Raw genomic sequence first — 6,983 nt, 5'->3', positions numbered from 1 at the left:
AGAATATTCAGGGTATGGAGGATTAAGACTAAAATTCAATAAATAGCAAGCAATCAAGAATCAGAATAACAGGAGCACCATGGAAGGATTTTCCTCTTGCCATATATGTAAATATTGTCCATGTAGCTGCTGGTTTATTTTGTAATTATTAATGAGTAAGGAGAGGCAGCATAGCATAGTGGATAGAAAGATGGCCTCAGAGCCAGGAAGACTTGGATACAAGTTCTGTTTGATGCATATTGGCTATGTGAGTCCTAGCTAAGTTGTTTAACTGTTCAGTGCCCTAGGTGTTTTTTTATGGTTATACATTGCAGAGCAGGCACAGATTTGCATTGGTAGAAGAAATTCTCTTAGTGAGAACTCCTTAAACCAGTGAAATTAAAGAGTCCAAAACCCTTTGCAAAAAAGCAGGGTTATAATTTTGTTTGGGGACCTAGATTCATATCCTGGCCTAGAGATAAGCTGGTTGTTATTTTTATGCCTCTGTGTGGTAAAAATTAAAATCCAAGAATGATATTTTATATCCTACTCTACTCTATGCAAATTCCTAATTAACTGGTGATTGTTATGTATGAATGTGTTTGGAAATTTACATGTTTAAAATATTAAGTGGGTATTTGAATCTTTTTTAGTGCTCCCCTTCTGGGACATGGGATACATGGTATTTAACTATGTTCTTTGGGGTATGGACAAGGATGCTTAATTGAAAATGAAATCACTATTATTGGATTTATTTATTTTTTCCTCAATATATTTTTATTTATTTCTATATAAATTTCAATATTTATTTATATATTTCTCAATTACATGCAAACATTTTTGACATTTTTTTAAATTTTGAGTTTCAAATTCTCTCCCTTCTTCCCTTCCCTCCTCCCTCCTTGAGAAGGCAAGCAATTTTATTTAGATTATACATGTGAAGTCATGCAAAACATTTCCATATTAGTCATGTTGCATGTCATTGGATTTTAAATAACCATCCTCTCTCCCTTTTTTTTTTTTTGCTTGCTTGTTATAAAAGATCTGAAAGTACTTGTGAAAAGTCATGGAATCATAGGGTTTTGTAGCTAGAAAGAGTCTTTAGAGAGCATTAGTATTTAGGTGTCTCAGATTGTGCTTCACATCCCATCCAGCCATGCCTACCTTACCATGCCATATGCTCTAATGCAAGAGTTTATCCTCTCCCTCATTTTTTCCCCCCCATTTCCTCATTTCCCTAGTCCGTGCTTCTGTTTTAATGGAAAGGGGATGGCAGTCTATTACTCTACAGCTCTGCTTACCATCCCTGTAAATGTTGAGACCAAAATTCCCTTCCCTGGCCACCACTGTCCTGTATGTGTCTTATCCCTTTCTTAGAATGTAAGCTCTTTGAAATCAGGAACCGTGTCACTTCTGCCTTTGTATCTCCACCACTTAGCAAAGTGCCTATAGTAGGCACTTCATCAAATTTGTTGATTGATCTGTTTTAACCTTCTCAATCAACACATCAGAAAAATGAGGCCCAGGGAAGAAGAGTGGTTTGTTGAAGGTCACATAGCTACAACTTTGAAGTTTCAGAGTCAAGATTGTGATGTTGGCCTTCTGATTCCCAGTGTGGTGGTGTTTCCACGGTGCCACACAAAATTGATTGGGTTGTTAAAAAACAAAAACAAATCTTTATGCCTGCTGAAATTAGCTATGAAATCATAGGAAAATCTGTTGCCCTTTATATACTTCCTGTCAACCCACAGTTTTGCATGCTATCAGCTCACAAACTTGAAACTGGATTTATTACAGAATTGTAATAACTATAATCCCATCATTGAATTTCTCCTTCCCAGAAGAATCATTAGTTTTCTGGATTCTGCTTCTTTGAAAACAAATCAGAGTATTTGGTCTGGATGCATGCCAGTTCCATTTTCCCCAATGAGTAAATATGGTCATGCAGACCAATATTTTCAGCCTTCCCTTCTATACCATCTACTAGGTTGTGTGCTTGTCACAGGTTTATCTCTCCCCTGGCCTTAGACTCTAAAAATCATTGGTTAAATCTCAGTCAGAGCTCCCTTTTCAAGTGAATTATCTTCATCTTTATCTTCTGGCCACAGCAGCAGGAAGAAGTATTGTGTAATGGCTAGAGTCCTGGACTTTGAGCAAGAAGACCTAGGTTCAAATTCCATCTTTTGCTACAGTTACTAGCTCTGTAATCTCATGCAAATCACTTAACCTCTCTGAGCCTGTTTCCTCATCCTTAAAATGAGGAAGTGAGACGTGATGACTTAGAAGGTTTTTTCAGCTTCAAAATGATGAACTGAGGAGTATCTGTCATGCCATAACAATAAAGGAAGGACAGAAAGGAGGCATATGATATTTTTATTTACAATAGTTTATCCTAAGACTTTGACTTCAAATCCAGTTATTTGACATTAAATGGAGGGTTGCAATTTATTCTGATGCAGTGTTCCCAAGCATAATAAAAGCTAAACCCCAAGGCTTCCCCTGACTTCAGTAATTAGCTCTTCTCTCCCATGTACTCCCTTCCACAGGAAACTCAACTACTCTCATAATTTCAATTACCACCTGTCCATAGATGAATGCCAAAATCACATCCCCAGTCCTTATTGGATCAGAAATTAATTTTTTTTCATATTTTGGCTCATTCTGCACAAATGCACATCATAAGGCAAAGAAGCAGATGATATATATTTAGTGAATATTTCTCCAAACCTGGCCAAAGACCAAAAAATAAATCGCTTGCCCTTTCTGAGCCTATTCATCCTTATCTGTAAAGTGGAGATAATGACATTTATCCTACCTATCTCCCACTTCTGTTGGAACAAAGTGCCTGGCTAACCTTAAGGACTATATCAATGCAAGCCATCTTTAAAATGTGGGGACTGGACTTTCAGATGTTTCTTTCTAGCTTTCATATTCTAGGAGGTCTATGACTTTCTTCTGCCACGTGCTAGTCCTGTGAACTTAGGCAAATAACTTAAACTCTCTGAGTCTCATTTTCCTTAATAATAAAATATACAAAGGGTTGGATCAGCTGATATCCAAAGGCTTGTTCAGCTTTAAATCTCATATCATACTTGAAGGGTAGCCTAGAGTAAAAGAACACATGCTGGATTTGGAGAATAGGAGTTAATGAATTTAAGAATTAGGAGGGATCTGAGTGGCCATCTAGTTCCAACTGTATACAAAAGGAACGTCCACTCTAATATAACCAACAAACGCTGTTAAATGTTTAGCTCCTGTTTGAAGACCTCCAAGGAGGGAGGAACCCACCACCTTTCTATGTAGTCCACTTTGCTTTTGGACAGCTCTAATTATTAGGAAGTTTTTTCTGATACCAAACCTAAATTCCACCAGCTTCCTCCCATTGCTCCTGGATCTGCCCCCTGAGCCCAAACTAAGGAGTAGTGATAGGCTAATAGAGAATTGGCACAGTGGATAGAGTTCTAGGCCTGGAGTTTCAAATTCGGCCTTAGATATTTACCACTGTGTGATCCTGGGCAAGTCACTTGACCCCATTCTCCTCAGTTTCCTCATCTGTAAATTGAGTTAGAGAAAGATATGATAAACCACTTTAGTATCTTTGCCAAGAAGACTCCAAATGGGGTCATGAAGTGTCAGACATGACTGAAACAACTGAGCAACAAGAAATGGAATGGATCTGTGGTTTCATTAGTACAAGGAATTTCTGGATGAAGAGACTCCCTTTGCCAATGTAGATTCTTTCTTTCTCTGTAATTTCTAGTCTTCAAGACTTGCCTAGAACATTCAGAGGATTAAGTGAAATAGCTACTATGTATCAAAGGCAGAACTTGAACGCAGGTCTTCCCAGCTCAGAAGTCAGCTCTCTGTCCACTATACCATGTTGTTTCTTGGGGACAAGTGGGATAAATTTAATCTCTCCTTCATCTTGTTCGCCCAAGTTCTCTCTATGCTAAAACATGCCCAATTCCTTCAATCAATTCTCATATGATGAGAACTCAAGGACCTTCCTCATTCCTATTCTTCTGGACATGCTTCTGGAAAATACCTTAGAACCGAATACAACATCCCATATGAAGTCTGACAAAGGCAGAGTGCAGGGGAGCTTCACATACCTAATCCTAGAAGCTATATGTCACTTTGGCTTTTGTGGTTGGTTGCCACATCACACTGATGCTTCATATTGAGCTTTCTGTCCACTAACACCCTCAGATACTTTTAGAACAGTTATCTAATTGATGTTACCTCTCCTCCCTTACCATCTTATACTTGTGAAGCTCATTTTTGTACTACATTAGAATGTTAGTTCCCTGAGGCAGATACTTATTTTTGCCTTTCACAATCCCAGAGCTTAGTCCTATGCTAGGCAAATAGTAAATGCTTGATTTTTTTTTTTTGTTGTTTGAGTGATTCTACCCAAGGGTAAGACTCCGTATATCACTATTAAGTTTCATATTTTGGGATTCAGTCTGATGTGCTAGCCAAATGGTTCTCAAAATGTATTCTAGAAACCCTTGGGAGTGACTGAGACCCTTTCAGGGTACTTTAAAAGATGAAACAGTTTTTTTAATAATATGATAAGACACTAAAAGTTCTAATACGGTAAATATTTATAGATATAATCTACATAAACAAAAATTCACATATAGATGAATTCATGACAGTTAAATGCAGCCATGCTAAAACAGTACTGTATATTTGATTTTACATGAGATTAATTGGAACCAGCAACTAATATCAGTGATTTTTTTTTTTTGGAGGTAGAGTTGACCAAAAAATTCCTTTTTCTGATTGCCTAGTACTTTATATTTATATCAAAGGGCCATTGATTTAGAGTTGTAAAGGATGTTAGAAGCGATTTAGTGCAAGCTTATCACTTAGCATTTTCTAAATTTATTATGCTTATCTGCATACATGTCACCTGCCCTTATTAGACTGGAAGCTTTTTAGAGACAGAAATCATATTTTGTTTGTATTTGCATGATTCATAGCATCTAGCCCAGGGCCTTTCATATAATAGGTGTTAAATAGTTTTTGCATAAATGATGTATTTTGGAAGATCAGTTTTTATTGAGTACCTAATCTTCAGTGCTAGGTAACTGATTAAAAGATGAAGTTTAAAAAATAAATTTGTAAACCTATGTATCAGCTTTAATAATATGACATTCTTAATCTAAAATGAAATCAGGAAAATTTGTATCCTACTATTTGAATATTTTAAGTGCACTGCAAAGAACTCAGGAGGATGTATTGTAGGTCATATATTGTATGCCTTGGGGAGGTATAGCCTTGTGATTTCATGTGCTCAGATGAAAATGCTATGTCTTAGACACTAAGGTCTTGACTCAGATTCACTTTTATGTAGAACCAGCAATATAAAAATCTGAAAACTCAATACTCTAGTCAAGAACGCTGACATCAGGGGGTCAGATTTTCCCTTTGAAATGTATCTATTCATATAGGACTTTGGGGCATGATGTTGATCTAGAGCAGTTAACATTTTATTATAAAACATCTGGACTAGATGTGCAGCTAATACATGAGATGTAAGCAATGAGGCTCTTTCAATTTCTTTGTAACTGTAAGTTTATTTCATGCCTGCTGCTTATCTGGATGTTGCAAATGTAAATTTAGTTAAAAAATATTATGGGTAAGAATTCTTACCCATAGGAGTAATGACTAGGAATTTCTGTTCCTGGGGCAGGCAATGCTATAAATTATACTTGGGGCAAACCCAAGGGAGTAAGGGTTGTATTTAGTCAGGGAGGAACTCACCTGGAATGAAGAAAGCTACATCTAGTAGCTTTCTATTTTATCTAATAAGCAATAAGCTAGGTAGTAATCTCTGTTGTTCTCTCCAAGTACTTTTAATGCCCTCTATCTTAGCACTCTGGGATGAAGTCCCAGTTGCCAAGCCCCCCCCGGTTACAGCTTCAGTCATTTACAGATGGCCAATTTTCTGCTCTCTTTAAGAACTGAAATAGAGGTGGCCCATATCTTGGGGATGGAGAAGAAAGAATTTGGAAGAGATCATGAATCAAGGGTAATCTTGCCATTAATCTCATCTACTGACACTGGGTCAATGTCCTGATAATGCATTCTTGTTCTGGGTGGAAAGGGGCAAGACTCTTCTGGTTTCATTATAATGTGATTGGCTTTTCAAGGATCAGCCTGTAATTTTAGGAAGAGCTCACATCCTATAAGTAAAAGAAACTTGCTAATAACTGATAAATTGATTTCCAGTTTCTTAAGGGACACATACTGCATTTCAGTGATCTTTTGAAGCTCATCAAGGTGCTGAACTGGTACTAGAGATAATGATCATCTCTAGGTGGTGCAGTGGATAGAGTATTTGGCCTGAAGTCAGAAGACTCATCTTCCTGAGTTCAAATCTGGCCTCAGTCACTTACTAGCTGGGAAAGTCACTTACACTCTGTTTGCCTCAGTTTCCTCATTTAAAAAATGAGCTGGAGAAAGAAATGGCAAGCCACTCTGGTATCTTTGCCAAGAAAACCTGAAATGGGGGCACAAAGAGTTGAACATAACTGAAACAACTGAACAATAACAACATGACTGAAAGGAACCACAAAGGAACCCAGCAGGGGGTCTCCTAGGCAGATGTGATTGGCTGACATTTCTATAGGCCTTTAAAGTGTGCAAAGCCCTGCTCTCACAACAACCCTGTGAGGCAGGCAGTACAAATAGCATCATCGTCATTTTACAGAGGAGGAAACCATTGTTTTATGTTATTTACAATGAGGTGAAATTAAGACTAAGGATAGATAGTACCTGACAAGAGATTTCCTGGGTTTGTTTAAGAGCATTGTGGAATGGGATCAATGATAGAAAGAAAAATGAGTAAGATTTCTGTGCCCCAGTTGAAGGAGGTGAGCAGGTATGTACTTCCCAGGCTTTTCTCCTTCAGTTTTGACCTATCTGTTCTTCATTTTTCCATTGTTGTTGTTGTTGTACTATGTACTCCCAAGGAATATTCTCCATGCCCTCTA

This window comes from Vombatus ursinus, unplaced genomic scaffold, assembly GCF_900497805.2.
Source record: "Vombatus ursinus unplaced genomic scaffold, bare-nosed wombat genome assembly UNPS02014812.1, whole genome shotgun sequence".
NCBI classification, from domain to species: domain Eukaryota; kingdom Metazoa; phylum Chordata; class Mammalia; order Diprotodontia; family Vombatidae; genus Vombatus; species Vombatus ursinus.
Note: the sequence above shows the minus strand (reverse complement) of the source record.